The sequence below is a fragment of the Elaeis guineensis genome, chromosome 3, assembly GCF_000442705.2.
Source record: "Elaeis guineensis isolate ETL-2024a chromosome 3, EG11, whole genome shotgun sequence".
Lineage (NCBI taxonomy): Eukaryota > Viridiplantae > Streptophyta > Magnoliopsida > Arecales > Arecaceae > Elaeis > Elaeis guineensis.
In genome coordinates, this window is record NC_025995.2 from 24,712,064 (window position 1) to 24,736,434 (window position 24,371).

Consider the following 24,371-nt stretch of genomic DNA (forward strand, 5'->3'; position numbering starts at 1 on the left):
TTTCTCGTCCTCCAGGTCCCTCAGAGTAATATAGGTTAGTGCCAACCTTCCTCTCACCGCCTAGGGGCTTCTCCTCTCATCATTACTTTTGTGCATCCCTCCGAGTTAGCCTTCGGCCTCTCGTTCCCCTTTCGGTCCGTCTTTTTAGGATCCTTTAGATCCTCCCTTCGAAACTACTCAAAATGTCCTCTGGCTCTTCTGCTCCCGGCAGTTCCGAGAGTTCTTCTGCTTCAAACCCCCAGGTCCCTGTCTCTGTGGACGAACCCGCGTCTGGGGCTGGGCCTCACCCGATTTTCCACCGGGCGTTATTCCATGTTCGTCGACTTCGGAGGAACTCCTTCTGATAAGGGTTCAGTATGGGGTTCCTCCGGAGTACGACCTGGAGCTACCTGGCCCCTCTGACCGGGCCAGCACCCCTCCTCCCGGTCGCTTCTGTTTGTATCAGGAAGCGTTCCGTGCCGGACTCTGACTTCCGCTTCCTGCCTTTGTCGCTGCCTTCTTCCGCTTCTTGGACATTTCTCTCGCTTCCATGGCCCCGAATTCTTTTAGGTTTTTGATAGGGTTTCTCTCCCTCTGCCACATAGTCGAGGTTCAGCCGTCCCTCTCCTTGTTTAGGCATTTTTACACCTTCAAACGCCATCCTTCGGCGAAGGACTGGTGGTACTTCTCCCCCAGTTTGGTAAGAAGGGGTTGCTGAAGGGCGCCCCTTCTTCGATTCACAATTGGAAGGGAAAATACCTCTTCGTCCACTGCCCGACCCTGGAACTGGGCCTGCCCCCTTGGGGTTCTCTGAGGGATTCTGTCCGTCGGGCTCCCAGCCTGGGGGAGGACGACCTCCAGGCCGCCCAGAAGCTTCTAACTTATCCCGCTCCTTCCCTTCCTAATCTTCTGAGGGAGCAGCTTCTTTTCAACATCGGCCTGAGCCCTCAGGATCTAGCGAGTATTCATCTTATCTTTTCTTTTCTTGCCTTCCTCTTCTTCTTCTCTTTACCTCTTTTTCCTTCCCACTCTCTTCTTTTTCTTTCTTCTTTTTTTTTTTTTTTTGACTCTTGATCGATCGGTGTTGCTTCTTTTTCCCTTTTTTCTCCTTCCTTCTCCTTTTTTCTTTTCTCATCATTTTTTTTTTTTTTAGCAATGGATGCCGAAGCAGCGCAGATGCTCGCCAGGGGCATGAGAGCTCAGAAGAGAAAGGATGCGGCGGCCTCCGGATCGACGAAGAAGGCCAGGGCGGAGGAGACGAGCTTGGCTGCGCCCGTCCAGGCGGCCCCGGCCATCAACATTCCTTCAGATGCCGAGCCAGTGGCCCCCCAGGCCTCCTCGAGGAGCCCGCTGACTGGGGCCCCCGCTCCGGGGGTTCGCCCCACGGAGGCGCCCGCCGCGGGGAGGAGGAAGAAATCGGTGGCTCGCAGGGCGAGTAGCCACCGAGCTGCTGTAGACGAGTCCGTCTGCTCCGAGGAGGGATCGGAGAATCCCTTCAATGATAGGGACTTGATCAGGCGGCTGCTCGACGGCTGCATCCTGTCCGACGTCATGGAGAGGATCGACCGTGCCGATCCTGAGCAGCGGGCTTGGGACTCTTTGGGGTCCTTCCTCGAGGTAAGCGGATATTTATTTACACGATCACTCGGCCTTTGTCGTAATTCTCTATCCATCCTTGCAGATTGGGCACCAGCTCTTTGCCTATGTCGAGGCGACGAGCCGCATGAGGAGGGACCTCCTTCAGGCGGAGGAACGCTGCCAAGCCGAGGTTGCTCACCTCCAAGCGAAGACGGCCGAAGTAGTCGCCCTCCAGGAGGCCCTGGAAAGAGAGAGGCAAGCCCGGGAAGAGGAGAGATGGATCTTGGAGGAGTCGGCGAGGAAGGTGGAGGCCGAGGTCGCCCATTTGGTCGAGCAAACTCCGGTTCTGGTCTCGGAGGCCAGGGCCCTTGCGGTGGAGGAATTCAAGGCCTCCGCGGAGATGAGGGACCTGAATGTCCAGTTCGGCCAGGAGGCATTCACCAAGGGGTTCGAGCTCTGCCAAGAGAAGGTGGCCAGCAAATTCCCAAACTCGACCTCGGCTTTCTCGAAGAGTCTGAAGATGAGGCCGGCCCCTCGTCCGCCGCCACCGCGGTCGCACCCCTCGCACCGAGTTCTCCACCTCCCGCCCCTGAGGTCTGAGACCTCTGACCTTGTGCCCTTATTTTGTCGCCATATTTCCTTTCTGTTTGTCTTCAAAATTATTCAATCAATAAAGTCGAATTTCTTGTTGTGGATGGTTTCCCCTTCCCCCTCCTCCTTCTTTCTGCTTTTCTCCTTGCAATGAGCCATTCTTTGATGCTTTCACCTTCCGATGGCAGAGCCCTGCTGAAGCACTCCCCTTGCCCCTGGGGGTCCCGCTGAAATCGACAATCCAGTGGTTGAAAAAGGAGGTCCTTCACCTGACGAAGAAGTTAAAGAAGATGGAAGGCGAGCTCCGCAAATCAAGAGAAGGCCATTCTGAAGCCGCCGCTGAGGCTGCCCACTTTCGGAGTCTCCATGTGAAGGCGATCATGGATTACAGCCGAAGGAAGGCAAACTTCACAAAGGAGCTCGAGGAATGCAAGAAGAGCACCAGCGACCGAATTTGGGCTCAAGAAGCCAGGATCAGCGCCCTTAAGGTGGAACTGTCAGCTGCGAAGAGGAAGATCGGCCAGCTGGAAGGAAACTCATCCCGGCTCTTGGCCCGGGTTGATGATGGACAGAAGTGGTCGCAGAAGGTCTCCGACCTTCCGAAGCAGCTTCAAGACGCCGAGATGAGCCACGACGTGCAGCGGGCCAGCTGGCGCCGGCAAGTGGAAGAGTATAAAGGGAGATTCCGGACGGCGGCTGACGAAGTCGTTCGTCTCCAGAGGCAGCTGGCTAATAGGGCGCAGCTTACTTCCGCCCAAGATTCCGAAGAGCTCCAAGCCCTGAGAGGCACTGTTGAAGGGATTTCTGTCTCCCTCGGGGAGAAGACAGCCGAGCTGCAACAAGTGAAGATTCAACTGGCACTTGAGCGGCAGGCCGTCGCAGATGCGGAGGCGGAGTCCGAAGTTCTGCGGAAGAGGCATCGAGAAGCGGAGGTTGAGAGCCAGCAACTTCGTCGGGCACTTCAGGACGCGCTGCGGAAGAGGGAAGAACTAGAAGAAGCAATAGAGAACCTGAGGCAGTCCTGGTTAAGGGACGGAACAGATAACTCTAGGCCGGAGGGAGCAGGGCTTCCTTAGAGTTCTTTTGTCTTTCTGTCTTATCATGTAGTTATTTCCTTTTTGTCATTTTGCCCTTCTTTCCTTGGCCGTCCTGGCCTTGTAGTGTGCATATCGGAAATGAAATGAAAAGAGCATTTTGCGTTACCTCGTCCGCGCGCTGCACTAATATTGTTGTCTGCTGAACCTTTCTTGTCGTTTGACTTGTTTGATGTAGACATCGTCGGGGGGTGGGGGCTTTTTTCCTTCATCCGATCTTGTTAGGCGGCCGGGTTTCACCACCATTAACCCCCACTACAGAAGTCGTGGCTGGAGCCCGGCTCCTGTAGGAGTCCGGACGAAGTCTTCCTTGTAGGCGGAACCCGGCTCCCGTAGGAGTCCGGGTGGAGTCTTCCTTGTAGGCGGAACCCGGCTCCCGTAGGAGTCCGGGTGAAGTCTTCCTTGTAGGCGGAACCCGGCTCCCGTAGGAGGCCGGGTGAAGTCTTCCTTGTAGGTGGAACCCGGCTCCCGTAGGAGTCCGGGTGAAGTCTTCCTTGTAGGCGGAACCCGGCTCCCGTAGGAGTCCGGGTGAAGTCTTCCTTGTAGTCGGAACCCGGCTCCCGTAGGAGTCCGGGTGAAGTCTTCCTTGGCGTTGGAACCCGGCTCCCATAGGAGTCCGGGTGGAGTCTTCCTTGTAGTCGGAACCCGGCTCCCGTAGGAGTCCGGGTGAAGTCTTCCTTGGCGTGGGAACCCGGCTCCCGTAGGAGTCCGGGTGGAATCTTCCTTGTAGTCGGAATCCGGCTCCCGTAGGAGTCCGGGTGAAGTCTTCCTTGGCATGGGAACCCGGCTCCCGTAGGAGTCCGGGTGGAATCTTCCTTGTAGTCGGAACCCGGCTCCCGTAGGAGTCCGGGTGAAGTCTTCCTTGTAGGCGGAACCCGGCTTCCGTAGGAGTCCGGGTGAAGTCTTCCTTGTAGGCGGAGCCCGGCTCCCGTAGGAGTCGGGTGAAGTCTTCCTTGGCGTTGGAACCCGGCTCCCGTAGGAGTCCGGGTGAAGTCTTCCTTGTAGGCGGAGCCCGGCTCCCGTAGGAGTCCGGGTGAAGTCTTTCTTGGCATTAGAACCCAGCTCCCGTAGGAGTCCGGGTGAAGTCTTCCTCGGCGTTGTGGACGGAACCCGGCTCCCGTAGGAGCCCGGGCTTTTCATTTTGCTCGAGCCGACGTGAGGTTCTCCTCTCGTTACCAGCCTGGTTTGTGGGGGCGCGTTAGGGCATTGTAAGGCCTCTCCCCCATCCGGTCTAAAAGAATCGGGTCTCCGACTTTACTCATGTCAGGACGAGGTTCTCCTCCTGTTCCTGACATGGCTGTGGGGGCACATTAGGGCGTTGTAAGGCCTCTCCCCCCATCCGGTCTAAAAGAACCGGGCCTTTGACTTTGCTCAAGTTAGGGCGAGGTTTTCCTCCTGTCCCTAACAGGGCTGTGGGGGCACATTAGGGCATTGTAAGGCCTCTCCCCCCATCCGATCTAAAAGAACCGGGCCTTTGACTTTGCTCAAGTTAGGGCGAGGTTCTCCTCCTGTCCCTAACAAGGCTGTGGGGGCACATTGGGGCGTTGTAAGGCCTCTCCCCCCATCCGGTCTAAAAGAACCGGGCCTTTGACTTTGCTCATGTCAGGACGAGGTTCTCCTCCTGTTCCTGACATGGCTGTAGTTTTTGGAGGGGTCGTATCCAGTCGTAACAAATCCATGCCAGGTGGGAAGAGCACGTTAGGTAGAAAAAAAATTAGATTCAAGGCGAAATCGTAAGTGATACATTTACAGTTTTTTGCTCCTCCTTGAGGCCCTCCGGTGATGGAGTCGATGGTCTCGATGGGAGGCCGATCCCCGGGTTGCTCCTCCCTTTTCTGCGGTTCAGGCTGTGGGAGGGCTCTTGACCGGTCTCCTCTACCCTCAGGCCTGCGGCGGATGAATCTGTCGAGTCGACCTCGCCGAATGAGCTCCTCGATCTCGTCCTGGAGCTGGATGCATTCTTCGGTATCGTGACCGTGGTCGCGGTGGTAGAGGCAGAACTTGTTGGGGTTGCGCTTCCCGGGATGTGTGCGCATCCTCTCCGGCCTAGGGAGCTGCTCCCTGACCTCCATTAATACCTGGGCCTTCGAGGCGTTGAGGGGGGCGTAGTTGCGAAATCTCCCTGGTGGGGAGCCCCGCCGAACCCCGCGGTCCGGGCTTCTCTGCCTGCGTGCCCGGGGTGGAGTATGGGCGCGCTTATGTCCAGGAGGGGATCGGGAACGCGGCCGGGCTTCCTTTGGCCTTTTCTCAACTGCGGGCTTACTCGAATCTCCCACTTGACGCTCCCTTGCTGTCTCTTCGTCCTTCATTTTGAAGGCTTCTTCCGCTCGGGCGTATCCTTCAGCCCGAGCCAGTAAATCGGAAAAATCCCTGGGGTACTTCTTCTCCAGGGAGTACAAAAGATCATTCTTCTGAAGGCCACCTTTCAGGGCGGCCATGGCAACTAACTGGTCCAAGTTCCGGACCTCCAACGCCGCGATGTTAAAGCGGTTGACGTAGGCCCGTATGGACTCCCCTTCCCTCTGCTTGATGTTGATGAGGGACTCCGAACCCTTCCGGGATGCCGGCTGCTGACAAAATGGGTCACAAATTGGTGGCTCATTTGATCGAAGGAAAAGATGGTACCCGACTTCAAAGTTGAGTACCAGTTCCTCGCTGCTCCCTTCAAAGTAGACGGGAAAGCCCAGCATAAGATGGCATCAGGAGCGCCGTGAAGCAGCATCATCGTCCGGAAGGCCTCCAGATGATCAACCGGGTCTGAAGTCCCGTCGTAGCTTTCGAACTGGGGAAGCTTGAAGTTTGGCGGGATCGGTTCCTGCATGATCATTTGGAGAAGGGAGGGTCAGTGCAAATATCCTCACCATAAGCGGGGGGCGCGTGGTGGAGTTCTTCAATCCGCCGGTTCATCTCCTGGAGCCTCCGATCCAGGAAATCCTCTCGACTTCGAGTCTCGAGGGTCCTTTGGTAGAACGGGGGCAGGGATCTTCCAGGGGTGGAGTCGTGATCCGATTGAGGGGTCTCTACCCTCAGATTTGTTTTCCTGGGAAGGACGGGGCGGCTGGCCCAGGTGGCCCGCCCCGCCGCCAGGTTCTGGCATTCCAGAGATGCCCCTTCCGGATGCGCCGACACCTGCGGTTGCTGCTGCTGCATTGCTTGTACGGCTTCGATGAGGCCTCTAACCTGCTGTGCCAGCAAGTCAAATTGCTCCGCGCCAACCGCCGCCACCGGAGGGGGAGGAGGAGGAGGCTGAGAAACTGGAGGGGAGGCCGGAGCCTGAGATCTGGCCGCGGAGGCTGTGGACCGTCGGGTGGATGCCTTGCGCGGAGGCATCGAGTGTCGATCTCGTGGGGGAAGATTAGGAGTGGGTGACGGGGAGACGGTCGGAGACGGCTCCGTTGAACACTCCTTTAAGAACAAGGGTGCTGCGAAGACACAGGGCCCTTCTTCTAGCGCCAATCCTGTTGGTGCAAAAATCTGCTTGCGCCGGAGAAGCTGGAGTCGGAGAAGCCGCGGTCGCCGCCGGGACCTGCAAAGGAAGTCTAAATCGGAGGTGGGGTTGCTCCGGCAAGACCCTCCGACGCTCAAGTCAGTTCTCTGCCTCAACAAGAATGGAGCGCTCGAACGGAGAATTTAGCAGAGTTTTGAGATAAGAAATGAGCTTAGAGAATAACGTATCTGGGTTCCCCTTTTATAGGCGGGGTAGGTAACGGATTGATGGCAACGTTTGTAACCGCCAGGTAGTGGGCCGCCCTTAGTCAGGAGGAATCTACTGCGAAGAGTAGTGGAGCAGAGCTGTGACCATCACTGGGGCGTGCCACGTGGAATCTGCCGTGGGAAGTGGGATGCAGATGCTGCGGCGTCTTGCCAGCGGATGGGAGAATCGTGCGATATCTGCTGCAGGAGGTGGAGCAGGATCGCGGCCGTTTATCGTGGCCTGTCAGGCAGTAATGGAGCCGCGTGGGCGCGGGATCTGCCACAGAGAGTGGAGCAGTGTTGCGACCGTTACTACGGCCTGTCAGGGAGTGATGGAGCTGCGCGGAGTTCGCCGCAGGATCGTGGCCGTGATTGTGGCCTGAGAGTGCAGATCTGTCGGTTGAAGCTCGGCAGCGGTTGGAGTTCGGCCCTCGTATGGATCCGGGCGGAGTCCTCCTTGCGATTGGGGTCGAAGGAGAGGTCCGGCTCCCGTAGGAGTCCGGACGAGACTTACCAGCGGTCGACGCTGAGGACGGAGCCCGGCTCCCGTAGGAGTTCGGGCAGAGCTGTCCTGTAGTCGATGTCGGCGGTGGAGCCCGGCTCCCGTAGGAGTTCGAGCAGAGCTGTCTTGTAGTCGATGTCGGTGGCGGAGCCCGGCTCCCGTAGGAGTCCGGGCGGAGCTGTCCTGTAGTCGATGTCGGCGGTGGAGCCCGGCTCCCGTAGGAGTCCGGGCAGAGCTGTCCTGTAGTCGATGTCGGCGGCGGAGCCCGGCTCCCGTAGGAGTCTGGGCGGAGCTGTCTTGTAGTCGATGTCGGCGGTGGAGCCCGGCTCCCGTAGGAGTCCGGGCGGAGCTGTCCTGTAGTCGATGTCGGTGGCGGAGCCCGGCTCCCGTAGGAGTCCGGGCGGAGCTGTCCTGTAGTCGATGTCGGCGGCGGAGCCCGGCTCCCGTAGGAGTCCGGGCGGAGCTGTCCTGTAGTCGATGTCGGCGGCGGAGCCCGGCTCCCGTAGGAGTCCGGGCGGAGCTGTCCTGTAGTCGATGTCGGCGGTGGAGCCCAGCTCCCGTAGGAGTTCGGGCGGAGCTGTCTTGTAGTCGATGTCGGCGGTGGAGCCCGGCTCCCGTAGGAGTCCGGACAGAGCTGTCCTGTAGTCGATGTCGGCGGCGGAGCCCGGCTCCCGTAGGAGTCCAAACGGAGCTGTCCTGTTCGTAGTCGATTCCGCTGAGGATTTCGGCTGTGGATATTTTATACCCAACACCGACCATGATGATAGTAAGAGTATATCAAGATTTGTATATATCCTGAATGGTAGAGTAGTCTACTAAAAAAGTTTCAAACAGCACACTGTAGCCGACTCAGTTTGCGAGGTGGATTATATCACGAAATTCGATGCTGCAAAAAAAATTATATGGTTACAAAAGTTTATCGATGAGCTCAGAGTGGCATCCTCCATCGATGGTTCGATCTGCTATACTGTGACAGCACTGGCACCATTGTTCAAGCGAAGGACTCAAAGTCCCATCAGTGCACAAAGTATATACTATGCTACTACCACCTGATCCGAGAGATCATGGATCGAGATGATGTCAAGCTTCAGAAGATCGACGGAAAGAAAAATCTGACCGGCCCATTCACTAAAGTCAAAGAGTTCGATGTTCATAAATTGAAGATGGGTATACGATATTGTACTGATTGATTTTAGTCCAAGTGAAAGTTATTGAAAATTATATCCCAAAGTAAATCATCAGCCTATTGATGGTTATGCTCATTTTATAATTATATATGAATTATTCAATAATAAAAGTTATTGGATTTTTTTATCATAAAGTTGTGTACATCTTCTTTAAAAAATTTTTGTATTGTGATGAAGTCCTTAGGACTATTTTAAATTGATAAAAGAAGATTTATTTTTTAGTCTTTAAACTTGTTTGCGACCAAACGATATACTATAATCAAGACGATGAATATATTAAGAGTAGGTCATTGTATGCCATATGAGTTGATTGTCATCTTAATCAAGGAGTATGGAGATATTGATATAGCATACAAGTAAGACGTAAGAGTACATCTCACTGAACATGACCAACTGTGGAGCACTCTACTGTCAAGAGTAGCACACGAAAGGTATGGATATAAGTGTCCCTCTGACTTAAGATCACTATGGTGACTTGTAAGTAACTCACTGTGCTTTGGTGCTGGACTATCTAAATTTTTAATTTAGTGATAGAAGATTTTTGGGCACAATCAAGTACTTATTAAGTCGGTGTGTGAATCAAGATGGGATTAACCTCTCCAGATTATGGGAGTTAATGCATCACTATATTTTAATTAGTAAAATCTTGACAAGGATAATCCATATGATGGATTTGAAATATTGAAATATAATGTGGTTGATTAATCTAGGGTTGACAGTGAAATCCTAAGTCACCTTGAGCATTAAGGTCAAAGAAATGAATTATACAGTAACCATATACTAGTAGGTTCTTAAATATTGCTTTGCAATCATTCAGCCTATCCAGATGTCAGATCTCATTCCTAAATGATTATATCGATTAGTTTAAAAATTTATTTCGATGCTATCGACTTAGGTTCGAACCTATGGGGTCACACTCAAAAGAAGTTTCGACCTGATCAGGTGGCTGATCAATGATTGAGAATCGTTTAAAAATGTAATCATCAATATGATTGATGGTTAACCTGATGCAAAAGTTGTAATGAATTAATTCACTAAGGATTAGTGAATTAAAGAAGAATTGATAAGCAATTAGATTGTTGATTAAGCTAAATTTGATTGAGTAATATAATTTGGTTCAAGTCTAATGGAATTAGATTCAATTTGGTTTGATCCAATTAGATTATAAGATGACCTAATTGCTAAGGGTGATTGATTTTTGATTTGATCAAAAATTGAACTTGATTAAATTTTGATTTGCTTAAGATTTAATCCAGTTGGTTTGGTACCTAATTGGATTGGATTCAAGTTATTTGATTAGGGTGTGACCTAATTTGATTAGGATGGAGACCTAAGAGACCAAACCAAGTTGGACTCCTCCCTAGCCGACCACCTTTGCACACGCCCTACTCTTCTCAATGCTAATATCAGATTTGTGTGAGAAACTCCATGCCAAAAGGTGTTTAGTCACCCTACCTCAACACCCAAAAGGATGAGATAAAATCTGGTTTAAGTTGATTTCAAATTAGATTTGTCAAACCTGACTCTTATCTGAGTTCGAATTTGATTCGAACTTGATCCTTATCACCCCATCCATGCCATCTATAAAAGGACCTAATGCGATAGAAATCAGATCATATAGAGAGGAATTCCACTATTAGGGTTTCACAAGGGGCATGAGGTCTTGGGGTGGGCGGCCATCTTAGGTGTGTGAGATTAGAGGAGATCTTCCTCCTCTTGGGTGAGTGAAAACCTAGATTTGATTCTAGAGTTTTGGAAAGAGAGAAAAGAGAGAAGAGAATTCTCATGTTTGTCTTCTTTCATCACCACATCCTCCTTCGTGTTCCATCTTCAGATCCGAAAGAGTTTAGAAGTGAAAGAAAAGTAGGGCAGTACTATGCATGCAATTTTAAAATTTTTCATAGTAGATTTATTAGATTAAACACTTTAATCTATTTTACATGTTGTTGGGTATAAAATACCCCCCGATCGAAGTTTGTAAAAGATCGACCCTTCCAGGGCTTTTCTGGCTTCCGACCTTGTGTAGCGTCTCTTTGAACCCCCTCGACTGTCTGAGCTTCCGGACTTCTCCGACAATGAGCTTCTCCATCCATCTACCGGGCCGCTCCAAAGGCTCTCAAGGCCTCACTATCAGCCGACCTTCTACAGTGATCAACTATTCTTCGAACTTTTTTCGAACTTCGTCAATATCCGAGCTTCTTCGACAATGAGATTTTTACAGTAATCAGACTCCATCCAAGTTTCCACGACGGTCGACCGCCTTCAGGACTCCAATCGAGCTCCTGCGAGAGCCGAACTTCTACTACGAGCGGTCTACTCCGAACTCCTACTACGAGCGATCTACTCCGAACTTCTACTACGAGCAATCTGCTCCGAACTCCTACAGTAGGCGGTCTATCTCGGATCTCTACTGTAAGCAAATTCTATTTGAGCCTCTACTGTAAATGCATTTCTTCCAAACTTCTATTACAGGTAGACTTCAGTCGAGCTTCTTCGTAGCCGGATCCCAAACGAGCTTCTACAATGGGACGGGACCCATCGATCAGGTCGCTACTCCGAGCTCCCACGAAAACAGACCTTCGACCGAGCTTCTATAATAAGCGGTCTCCTTTCAGCCTTCTACAGGAACCAGACTCCGTCCAAACTTCCATAGCGGATGGATATCGGACGAGCTTTTGTGACGGACGGACTCCGACAGCTGGATTTCTACAACGATTGATCGCCTCCGGTGTCTGCCGAACCTCCCCAATGCCATCCGAACTCCACCGCCGGCCGACCTTCTGCTAGATTCTTCATGAAACTGGACTTCTCCGATGGATAATCTCAGACGAGCTTCCACATCAGGTGAATTCCAGTCGGACTTCTCTAGCAATCGAACTCCTATCGAACTTCACCAACAAAAAGTCTCCATCCGAGCTTCTACAATAGATGACTCCTGCCGTGGCATCAGTGCCTGAGGCGTCCGACAACAGTAGACTCACCAGCAGTCACGAAAACATCCGAGCTTCTCCTAGATCGATGGGATAGAGAGTCATTCTACTCCATCAGATGTCTCAGCCAAGCTCCAACCGACAGATCCAAACTCTCTGGCAAGTCACGACATTGGCCACTACCCTGCTCCACTCTCTGCAATGGATTTCGCATGGCTCTACTACTCTCTGGCAAGTCACGACAATGGACACCACTCCACTCTCCGTAACAAACTCCACGTGGCCCTGAATGACCCCTGACGCCACTACTCTCTGTAACAAACTCCGTGCAGCTCTGAACAGCCCACTACCATGCGGTTACAGACATCACTGTCAATCAGTTACGCTCTCCATCTATAAAAAGGGACCCCCAGATATGTTCTTCTCTAAGCTCTAAACTCTATCTCAAAACTCTGCTAAAATTCTCACTTGAGCACTCCATTTCTATTGAAGCAGAGTACTGACTTGAGCATCGGAGGGTCTTGCCGAAGCACCCTCAACTCTGGTTTGGACTTCTCTTGTAGGTCCCGATGGCGGTCGCGGTCATCTCAACTCCAGCAACTCCGGCTTTGGCAGAATTCTGCACCAACAGAATTGGCGCTAGAGGAAGGGTTTGAACCTTCGCAGTACCCTTGTTCTTGAAGGAGTGCTCAACGGGACTACCTCCAGTCATCTTCTCCGACGTCCTCCTCTCCTTCTCCTACTAGATCTCCACCTGATGCCTCCCAGAAAGGCATCCACCAGGCGATCCACGGCCTCCACAGCCAGATCTTAGGCTCTGACCTTGCCTCCAGTTTTCCAGGCTCCTCCTCCTCCTCCGATAATGATGGTCGGTATGGAGCAGTTCAACCTGCTGGTTCAGCAGGTCAGAGGCCTCACCGAAGCAGTGCAGGCCATGCAGCAGCAGCAGCAATAGCCGCAGGTGTCAGTGCGATTGGAAAGAGCATCGTCGGAGTTTCAAGATCCGACAGTAGGACGGACCACTTGGGCCAGTCGTCCTGTCTTCCCCGAAGGATCCCTACCTCCACTCTACCAGAAGACCCTCGAGACTCGTAGTCGAGAGGACCTCCTGGATCGAAGGCTCCAGGAGATGAACCGACGGATCGAAGAGCTCCGCCATGCTCCTCCTGCTTATGGTAAGGACATCTGTACTGACCCTCCTTTCTCTCAAATGATCATGCAGGAATCGATCCCGCCAAACTTCAAGCTCTCCCAATTCGAAAGCTACGACGAGATCTCAGATCCGATTGACCACCTGGAGGCCTTCCGGACAATGATGCTGCTCTAAGATGCGCCAGACGCCATCTTGTGTCGAGCTTTCCCATCTACCTTAAAAGAGCAGCAAGGAACTGGTACTCAATACTGAAGCCAGGTACTATCTTCTCCTTTGATCAGATGAGCTACCAGTTTGCAGCTCATTTTGTTAGCAGCCGGTATCCCTGAAGAGGTTTGGAGTCCCTTATCAACATCAAGCAGAAGAAGGGAGAATCCATCCGAGCCTACGTCAACCACTTCAACGTCACCGCGCTGGAGGTCCGAAACTTGGACCAATCGATCGCGATGGCCACCCTGAAGGGCAGTCTTCAAAAAAATGATCTTCTAGTTTCCCTAGAAAAGAAATATCCCAGGGACTTTGCTGATTTGCTGGCTCGGGCCGAAGGATATGCCCGAGCAGAAGAAGCCTTCAAGATGAAGGATGAGGATTTGCAGGCGGGGGACTCTAGCAAGCCCACAGACTCCTCCCCGGGCTCGTAGGCAGAGAAGCCCGGATCGTAAAGTTCGGTAGAGCTCTCCCCCGAGAAGATTCCACAGCTATGCCCCTCTCAATGCTCCAAAAGCCTAGGTGCTGATGGAGGTCAGGGAGCAGCTATCGAGGTCGGAAAAGATGCACTCGCACCTCGAGAAGTGCAACCCAAATAAATTCTGCCTCTATCACCGTAACCACGGCCACGACACGGAGGAATGCATTCAGCTTCGAGATGAAATCGAGGAGCTAATCAGGTGAGGTCGGCTCGACAGATTCATTCGACGCCGACCGGAAGGTAGGGAAGACCGGCCTAGGGCCCAGCCGCAGTCGGAGCCGCCAAGGAGGGAGGAGCAGCCTGAAGATCGGCCTCCGATTGAGATTATCAACTCCATCTCAGGAGGACCTCGATGGGGAGCAGACCTTCCGCGGCTATAGAATCCGAAAAATCTGCGGATGTATTATCAATAGCTTTGCCTTAAATAAAAGTTTTATATTTGTATATTTATCCTTTTGGCATGAACTTATAATGACAGGAAGTAACTCCCTCATTCAATCGAAATTAAGCGTGTTAGGAACAGGAGGAAAACCTCATCCTAACATGAATAAAGTCGAAGGCCCAGTTACTTAGAGATTGGATAGGGGGAGAGGCCCTTGCAATGGCCCTTATGTGCCCCCACAGTCTTGTTAGGAACAGGAGGAGAACCTCGTCCTAACATGAGCAAAGTTGAAGGCCCGATTACTTAGAAATCGGATGGGGAGAGAGGCTCTTGCAATGGCCCTTATGTGCCCCCACAGCCTTGTTAGGAACAGGAGGAGAACCTCGTCCTAACATGAGCAAAGTCGAAGGCCCAGTTACTTAGAGACCGGATGGGGGGAGAGGCCCTTGCAACGGCCCTTATGTGCCCTCACAGCCTTGTTAGGAACAAGAGGAGAACCTCATCCTAACATGAGCAAAGTCGAAGGCCTAGTTACTTAAAGACTGGATGGAGGAAGAGGCCCTTGCAACGACCCTTATGTGCCCCCACCGTCTTGTTAGGAACAAAAGGAGAACCTCGTCCTAACATGAGCAAAGTCGAAGGCCCAGTTACTTAAAGATCGGATGGGGGAAGAGGCCCTTGCAACGGCCCTTATGTGCCCCCACTGCCTTATTAGGAACAGGAGGAAAACCTCATCCTAACATGAGCAAAGTCGAAGGCCCGATTACTTTGAGACCGGATGGGGGGAGAGGCCCTTGCAGCGGCCCTTACGTGCCCCCACAGCCCTGTTAGGAACAGAAGGAGAACCTCATCCTAACGTGAGCTGAAACTAACTATCAGGAATAAGAGGAGAACCTCATCCTGATGCAAACAAAGGCTCGATCGATCAAGATCGGACAAGGAGAAAAGCCTCCTCAATGGCTCCTCTACACTCTCACGACCCCATCAGGAGCAGGGGGAAGACCCTCACTCAAACACAGAAGAAAAAGGGAAGATGAAAAGAGAAAGCAACGAACTACACCAGCGATAAGTGAAAAACAAACTACATCAAAGACACAAGGGACCTCATCTCAACGAGGAAGAAAACCCTTGTCAAAAATCTCCAGTCTCTAAGGACGAATCAATACAGTGACGACCAGGAACCTTCAAACAACGTTGACATCGAACAAGATGAAAGACAAAAGAAACTCGGTAAACAACAACTCAAAGCAAGAATAGATGAGGTAATGAGAAAAATTTCTTTTCATTTCATTAGTAAAGTGTGCATTACAAAGCCTTTGAAGGCTGAGACTCAAGGGACCTCATCTCAATGAGGAAGAAAACTCTTGTCGAAAATCTCCAGTCCCTAAGAGTAAATCAACACAGCAACGACCAGGAACCTTCAAACAACGTCGACATCGAACAAGACGAAAGACAAAAGAAGTTCGGTAAACGACAACTCAATACCAAAATGGACAAGATAATGAAATTTTTTTTTTTCATTTCATTAGTGAAGTATATATTACAAAGCCTTGAAGGCCAAAAAGAGAGACGACAAGAAAAGAAAAAGAATACATGGAAGGATGAAAGGCAAAAAAAAAAAAGAAAAGAGCTTTAAGGAAGCCCAGCTTCTTCCGACTTCGAGCTCTCGGTTTCAGTCCTTATTAGGGATTGCCTTAAGTTTTCAACTTCTTCCTCTAGTTCCATCTTTCTCAACAGCATATCTCGATACATCTGGTAGAACTGCCGGCTCTCGCCCTCCAACTCTTGAAGCCTCTTCCTCAGGACCTCAGACTCCACCTCGGCATCTTTGACCGCCTACTGCTCGTGGACCAGCTGAATCTTCAGCCACTGCAGTTCGGCCTCCTCCCGTCCAAGGGCCACAGATAGTTCTGCCATGGTCTCCCTCAAGGAGCGGAGCTCATCGGAGCCTTGTGCAGAGGCGAGTTGGACTCTCTCAGATAACTGCCTCCGAAGGCGGGCAACTTCGTCGGTCACCGTCTGGAGCTTCCTTCGATAGTCCTCTACTTGCCCGCTCCAACCGACTCGGTAGGTGTTGTAGTTCGCCTCAGCGCCCTGCAGTTACTTTTGAAGGTCAGAGAACTTCTTCGACCAGTCTCGGTCGCAGTTGGCTTGGACTGTGAGCCAGGATAAGCTCCCTTCCAACTGGCCGATCTTCTCCCGTGCGGCCACCAGCTCAACTTCAAGGGAGCTGATCTTGGAAGCTTGAGTCCAAGATCGGTCACTGGCACATTTTCAGAGTTCCTCGAGCTCCGTCACAAAGTCAGCCTTCTTCCGGGTGAATTCCATGAGACCCTTTCTGTGGAGGTCCTGAAGGCGAATAGCCTTCGTAATGACTTTCGAATGGCTCTTTTTCAGTCGGTGAAGTTCATCTTCCAGCTTCTTGAATTTCTTCGTCAACTGACGAACTTCCCTTCTGAGGTCTTGGATCATCGACTTTAGAGGAATCCCCTGTGGCAGGGGATGAGCATCGACAGGGCACTATCATTGGGAGACAAAAGTGCCACGACTCAAATTAGTACAAGAAGACAAAAGATAAGGAAAAGAATACAGAAAAAAAAAGAGGGGGCACCTTTCAGCAATCCTTTTCTATCGAACTGAGGGGAGAAGTACCACTAGTCCTTTATCGAGGGATGACGCTTGAAAGTGTAGAAGTTCCTAAACAAAGAAAGGGTCGGCCGAACTTCAATTAAACTACAAAGAGAAAGAAATCCTATAAAAAATCTAAAGGAGTTCGGTGCTACTGAGACTAAAGAAATATTCAGAAAATGAAAGAGGACAACGACAAAAGGCGAAGTGGAAGCCGAAGTCCGGCATGGAAGGCCTTCTGGTACAGACAGAAGTGGCCGGGAGGGGGGAGCTAGCCCAGTCGGTTGGCCCAAGAAGCTCCAACTCGTACTCCGGAGGAACTCCATACTGAATCCTTATCAGTGAGAGTTCGTCCGGAGTCAAAGAGCTAGGGATGGTGTCCGACGCAAAAATCAGGCAAGATTCGGTCCTAACTACGGGTTTGTCTATGGTACAAGGACTTTGGGGAGCTGAGACTGACTAACTCCTAGAACCGCTAGAAAAGGAGATATCGAAAGATATTTTGGATCAAATAGAAGCCACAAAAATCTCGAAAAAAAAAATCGAAAAAAATAGCAAACAAGCTCTTGAGGAAGCTAAACGAATGGAATACGAAGAAGAAAGAACAGAAAAATGGCAAGGAGTTCCGGGACTAACCTAGGTTGGCCCGAGGAGTGCTGGAAGATGGCAAGGCGATGAAAGTCGACCCGAAGGATGCCTAAGGCCGAGAAGGATGCTAAAGGAGGCTAGAGCTCTCAGAGAAGAGGAAGGGACCGAGGGACTCTCTTAGGCAAAGTGAAACCCCTGAAGGAGGAGGACGTGTTTAAATAGACAACAGGTCTCGGAGCAGTTATGATCGCGGATCTCCTCTGGCCGACCTACACTTGCCGCGTGTCCCACTTACTATGACAGGCCATAGAAAATGGCTGACAGCTGACAAAATCATTATTGCACTGTACCTGGAGCCACACCGCAGCGGGAATTCCAAAAAAATCTTTTCGGATTGTCTTGATTTGAAAAGACTCCGGCACCAGCATGCCAAACGTCAAAATATCTGGCAACCACCAAGTGCAAAAATGAGGGAGGCAACTTTGGCTGTGAGAATTTCTCTATACTTCCTTCATTCAAACTCGAACTCGAAAGTAGGGGGATTGGTGTTGGGTATAAAATACCCCCGGCCGAAGTTTGTAAAAGACTGACCCTTCCAGGGTTTTTTCGGCTTCTGACCTTATGTGGCGTCTCTCTGAACCCCCTCGACCGTCTGAGCTTCCAGACTTCTCCAACAATGAGCTTCTCCATCCATCTACCGGGCCGCTCCAAAGGCTCTCTAGGCCTCACTATCAGCCGACCTTCTACAGTGATCAACTATTCTCTGAACTTCTTTTGAACTTCATCAATATCCGAGCATCTTCGACAATGAGATTTCTACAGTAATCAGACTCCATCCAAGTTTTCATGACGGTCGACCGCCTTCAGGACTCCAACCGAGCTCCTGCGAGAGCCGAACTCCTACTATAAGCGTCTACTCCGAACTCCTACTACGAGCGATCTACTCCGAACTCCTACTATGAGCAGTCTACTCCAAACTTCTACTACGAGCGGTCTACTCCGAACTCCTACAGTGGGCGGTCTACCCCAGATCTCTACTGTAAGCAAATTTCATTCGAACCTCTACTGTAAACGCATTTCTTTCGAACTTCTATTACAGGTAGACTTCAGTCGAGCTTCTTCGTAGCCGGATCCCAGATGAGCTTCTACAATGGGACGGGACCCACCGGCCAGGTCGCCACTCCGAGCTCCTACGACAACAGACCTTCGACCAAGCATCTACAATAAGCGATCTCCTTTCAGCCTTCTACAAGAATCAAACTCCGTCCGAACTTCCATAGCGGATGGATATCGGATGAGCTTCTACGACGGATGGACTCCGCAGCTGGATTTCTACAACGATCGATCGCCTTCGGTGTCTGCTGAACCTCCCCAATGCCATCCGAAGTCCACCACCGGCCGACCCTCCACCAGATTCTTCATGAAACCGGACTTCTCTGATGGATAATCTTCAGACGAGCTTCCACATCAAGTGGATTTCAGACAGATTTCTCTAGCAATCGGACTCCTATCGGACTTCACCAATGGAAAGTCTCCATCCGAGCTTCTACAGTAGATGACTCCCACCTGTGGCATAAGCACCTGAGGCGTCCGACAACAGTAGACTCGCCAGCAGCCTCAAAAATATCCGAGCTTCTCCTAGATCGATGGGATAGAGAGCCATTCCGCTCCATCAGATGTCTCAGTCGAGCTCCAGCCGACAGATCCGAACTCTCTGGCAAGTCACGATAATGGCCACTACCCTGCTCCACTCTCTGCAATGGATTCCATGTGGCTCCACTACTCTCTGGCAAGTTGTGACAACGGACACCACTCCACTCTCCGTAACAAACTCCACGTGGCCTTGAACGACCCCTGACGCCACTACTCTCCGTAACAAACTCCGTGCAGCTCTGAACAGCCCACTACCAGGCGTTACAGATGTCACTGTCAATCAGTTATGCTCTCCGTCTATAAAAAGGAACCTCCAATATGTTCTTCTTTAAGCTCTAAACTCTATCTCAAAACTCTGCTAAAATTCTCACTCGAGCACTCCATTTTTGTTGAAGCAGAGTACTGACTTGAGCATCGAAAGATCTTACCGGAGCACCCCCAACTCCGGTTTGGACTTCCTTTACAGGTCCTGTGGCGGCCCCGGTCATCTCGACTCCAGCAACTCCGACTTCGGTAGAATTCTGCACCAACACATGTATAAGATCTAATCTAGACTACCATGCCAAGAACTATGATATGATTTAACATGAACATAAGATCTCAAAATAAAAATCTGCATCGATCTAATCGATGCTGCAGACTAAATCTAACCCTTAGATTTATCAAAACTAGTCTAACAAGTTCAAAACTTGTTACTAGATTGTGGATTACTGATTTTCACAAGTATTTTGTGTAGGAGAGAGTGCCTTCAGATGGCTCGCAGCCACACAAAGAAGTCCAGCCTCTACAGATCATCCACACGAAGAACGAATGCTGATCAGGCTCTTTGGGAGTGCTAGCTCACAAGGATCTTCAAAGGCTGATCTACTTTTTCTTCTCTTGAACTTTTGGATGCTTCAAAGGAGAGGAAGAATCTATGGAGGAAGGGAAGAGAGGAAAGAGCACTGGTAGAGAAACAAAAATTAGTAAAAAACATGATAGGAGGTGTCCGCTATTGGAGTTTCCTTTAAATAACAAGGGACTAGGATTTTGGGTCAAGAGGAGGGGTGCCAAAGTCTTTATGCCAAAATCAATTTTTGCGCCCCAAAAATTCCAGAAGTGGGTTATGGCATGAGGAAGAGATCTAATCTTTCTCATGCCAAAAACTCTTCTAAGAATTTAAGGAAAAAATCTCTTGGCACCACCTTTTTTTCTAAATATAAAAAATTTCTTTCCTTCTTATCTTCTTATCTCTAATTCGGATCGCATTCAAAATAGGAAAGAGATGAGGACATAACTCATCATGCATGCTGCCCACCCTATCTGTGCCCTCTCTCTTCACACCCAAAATTTACATGCCAAAATCCTTTTGGCATTGAGAAGAGAAGGTGGGTCCAGGGTGGTGCAAGGAGAAGAGATAGAGTCTCTGCTGGCTTGGACTTTTCATTTCCAATTTAATTCTAAATCAAATCAAATCAAGTTGGAACCTAATGAGAGGAAGGAACCTCATCTAATTAAAAATCCAATCATCTCAATAAATTTCTAACCCAATTAGGAATTAACTTTGTCCAAGTCCTGATCAAATCAGGAACAAGTTTCTCTTACAATTAGGCTTGTTCAAATCAAATCCAATCTAAGTTAAACTGAATCTAATTCAATTAAACTTGATCCAAAACTCTTTGCTTAATCAAATTGAGTCAATTAGCAATCTAATTGCTAATAAATCCTTTATTAATAGTAGAGTCTCAGTCCACTAAAATTCTCCTCTAGTGTCCCAGTCTCAGTGGGACTCTTCACCATAGTCACAATCCAATTGGACTCTTCAGCCATCAGATCAGATCGTATCTTCTAATATGTGTGAACCCATAGATTTGAACCTAAGCCAGTAGCATAAGAATAACTTTCTATGCTAATCGATGTAACCATCTAGCAATGGGATCCGATCTCTGGATAGGTCGAAAGGTTGCAAAGCAATATTCTAGAACCTACTGACATATGGTTACCATATAATTCATCTCTTTGACCCATATACTCAAGGTGACCTAGGGTTTGACTGTCAACCCTAATATAGTTGACCATATTATATTTTAACTTTTCAGATCCATCACATGGATTATCCTGGCCAAGATTTTACTAAATTAAAATACACTGATGCATAATTCCTACTTATTCGGAGGGGTCAATTCCATCTTAACTTATGCATCAATTTGATAAGTACTTGACTGCACCCAGTAACTATTCGTCACTGAATTAGAAATTTAGATGGTCCGATATCAAAGTACAGTAATTTGCTTATAAATCACTATGGTGATCTCAGGTCGGAGGGATACTTATATCCATACTCTTCACGAGCTACTCTTGACAGCAGAGTGCTCGATAAATGGTCACATTCGATGTGAATATACTCTATATTCCACCTGCATGCCAAACCAATATCTCTACACTCTTTGGTTAAGAGGACAACCAACCCATATGGCACACAATAACCTATACTTGATATTACTATCATCCTATTAACAGTATATTATTTGATCGCGAACATATTTTGAGGACTAAACGATAAATCCTCTTTTGTCGATTAATTATAGTCTTAAGAATTTATCACAATACAAAAATTTAAATAAGATAGATAAAATATGATGAAAACCTAAATAACTTTTATTAATAAAAATTTATATATATTTTATAATTATGAGCACAATCATCAATAGATTGATGATTGACTTTGGGACATAATTTCGAACAACTCTCACTTGGACTAAAGCCAATCGGTATAGTATCGTAAACTTGTGATCATCAAACTCCTTAATTTTGAGAGCTTTAGTAAATGAGTCGGCTAGGTTCTCCTTTTCTTCAATCTTCTGAAGGTCGATGTCACCTCGATCCACGATCTCCCAGATAAGGTGGTAGCGGTGCAAAATATACTTGATGCGTTGATGGAACTTCGGCTCCTTAGCTTGAGCAATGGCTCCAATGCTGTCATAGTATAACAGGATAGGGCCATCAATGAAGGGTGTCACTCCAAACTCATCGATGAACTTTCGCAGCCATACAGCTTCCTTTGCAACATCGGATGCCGTGATATACTCCATCTCACAAATAGAGTCAGCCATAGTGTGCTGCTTGAAACTTTTTTAGTAGATTGCTCCACTGTTCAGGATAAAAATATATTCCAACACACTCTTGCTATCATCATAGTCTGATTGAAAGTTAGAGTCAGTGAACCCCACTAGTTTCAAATCAGTTTCACCATAAACAAGTCACTGATCCTTAGTATTTTTTAAATACTTAAGGATAGTCTTTACGACCTTCCAGTGATTCTCTCTTAGATCAGACTGGTATCTGCTCACTACTTCTAGTGAGTATGCCACTTCTGATCTTGTACATGTCATGATGTACATTATAGAATCTACTGTCGAAGTATATAGAATTCTACTCATATGCTTTCTCTTTTAAGGAGTTGTTGGATAATCCCTCTTCAAGAGAGAAATTTTATGGCCTATCAGAAGATAGTCTTTCTTTAAATTCTTCATGTTGAACCACTTCAGCATGGTGTCTATGTACATGGACTGAGACAATCCAAGCAACCTTTTTATCTATCTCTATAGATCTTCATCTCAAAGATGTAGGATGCTTCTCCCAGGTCCTTCATAGAGAACTGAGATGATAATCAAACTTTTATTTTTTGTAATGCAGGGATGTCATTTCCAATTAAAAGAATATCATCTACATACAGAATAAAGAATACAACCACAAAGTTATTTAACCATTTGTAAATGTAAGATTCTTCTCCATTCCTAACGAAACCATACATTCTGATAACCTTATCAAAATGTATGTTCCAACTCCTAGATGCCTGCTTCAATCCATAGATGAATCTCTAAAGCTTGTATACTTTGGACTCATCTGTAGATGTGAAACCTTCAGGCTATATCATATACACCTTTTCTTCTAGCTCTCCATTTAGAAAAGCTGTTTTCACATCTATTTGTCAGATTTCATAGTCTATGTGTGCTGCTATCACAAGTATAATCCGAATGGATTTGAGTATTATCAAAGAAGAAAATATCTCATCATAGTCAATACTATAATACTGACGATAACCTTCGACAATCAAACAGGCTTTATAGGTCTCCATCTTCCTATCTGTGCCCCTCTTTCTTTTGAAGACCCACTTACACCCTATGGGTTTAACCTCTTTAGGTGGGCCAACTAATGTCCATACATTATTGACCTTCATGGACTCTGTTGGGTATAAAATACCCTCAGTCGAAGTTCTTAATAGGATTGACCCTCCCAAGACTCCTCCAACTTTCGACTGCTGATGGTATCTCTCCGGACTTCTCCAACAGCCGAATTTCCACAGTACTGACTGAATTCCTCCGACGGACGAACTCCCACTGCACCACCCGAGCTCCTTCAACATGAGTTCCCCCAGTCATCTATCAAGCCGCCCCAAGTGCTCACTGAGCTCCGCCACCAGTCGACCTTCTACGACTATCAGCTGTTCCCTGAATCCCTTCCAGACTTCTTCCATCCAGGTTCAACTCCAATCCGAACTACCCCGGACTTCGTCAACGGCTGAACGTCGCCAACGATAGATTCCTAAAACTACCAGATTTCATCCGGGCTCCCACAGGAGCCAGACTTCTTCTCCGAACTTCTATTGCAAAAGATTCCACCCGAGCTCCTATGGGAGGCAGCCCATTGCCCTGAATTTCAACTGCAGGAAGGCTTTGTCCGACTCCTACGGGAGCCAAACTCCGTCCCCAACTTCAGCTGCCGGTAAACTTCGTCCGGACTCCTACGAGAGCCAAACTTCATCCCCGACATCTACTGCAGGTGAACTTCGTCTGGACTCCTACGGGAGCCAGACTTCGTCCTCGACTTCTACTGCAGGTGAACTTCGTCCGGACTCCTACGGGAGTTGGACTTCATCTCCGACTTCTACTGCAGGTGAACTTCGTTCGGACTCCTACGGGAGCCGGACTTCGTCCCCGACTTCTACTGTAGGTGAACTTCGTCCGGACTCCTACGGGAGCCGGACTTCATCTCTGACTTCTACTACAGGTGAACTTCGTCCGGACTCCTACGGGGCCGGACTTCGTCCCTGACTTCTACTGCAGGTGAACTTCATCCAAACTCCTACAAGAGCCGGACTTCGTCTCCGACTTCTACTGTAGGTGAACTTCGTTCGGACCCCTACGGGAGCCAGACTTCATCCCCGACTCCTACTACAGGTGAACTTCATCCGGACTCCTACGGGAGCCAGACTTCGTCCCCGACTCCTACTATAGGTGAACTTCGTCCGGACTCCTACGGGAGCCAGACTTCATCCCCGACTTCAACTACTGGTAAGCTTCTATTGGGAAATGTGTCCCAAAAAGCCAATCATCAAGCTGTTGACGGTTGAGCAACCAAGTATTGTAATTGATTTGTTAATAAATAAAATATATTTGGCATCTTCATCATAAGCTTTCATCTTCTAATGAACTCCGTTATTATGATGAAGTCCTTAGGACTATTTAAGTTCGATAAAGAGAGGATTTATCGATTAGTCCTTAAAACTGTTCATGACCAAATGATAAGCTGTTAATAAGGACGACAGCTTCTATCGAGCATAGGTCGCTGTAGGCCATATGGGTTGGTTGTCCTCTTAACCAAGGAGTGTGGAGACACTGGTATGGCATACAGATGAGATGTAAGGGTACATCATCATTGAACGTGACCAACTCCAGAGTATTCT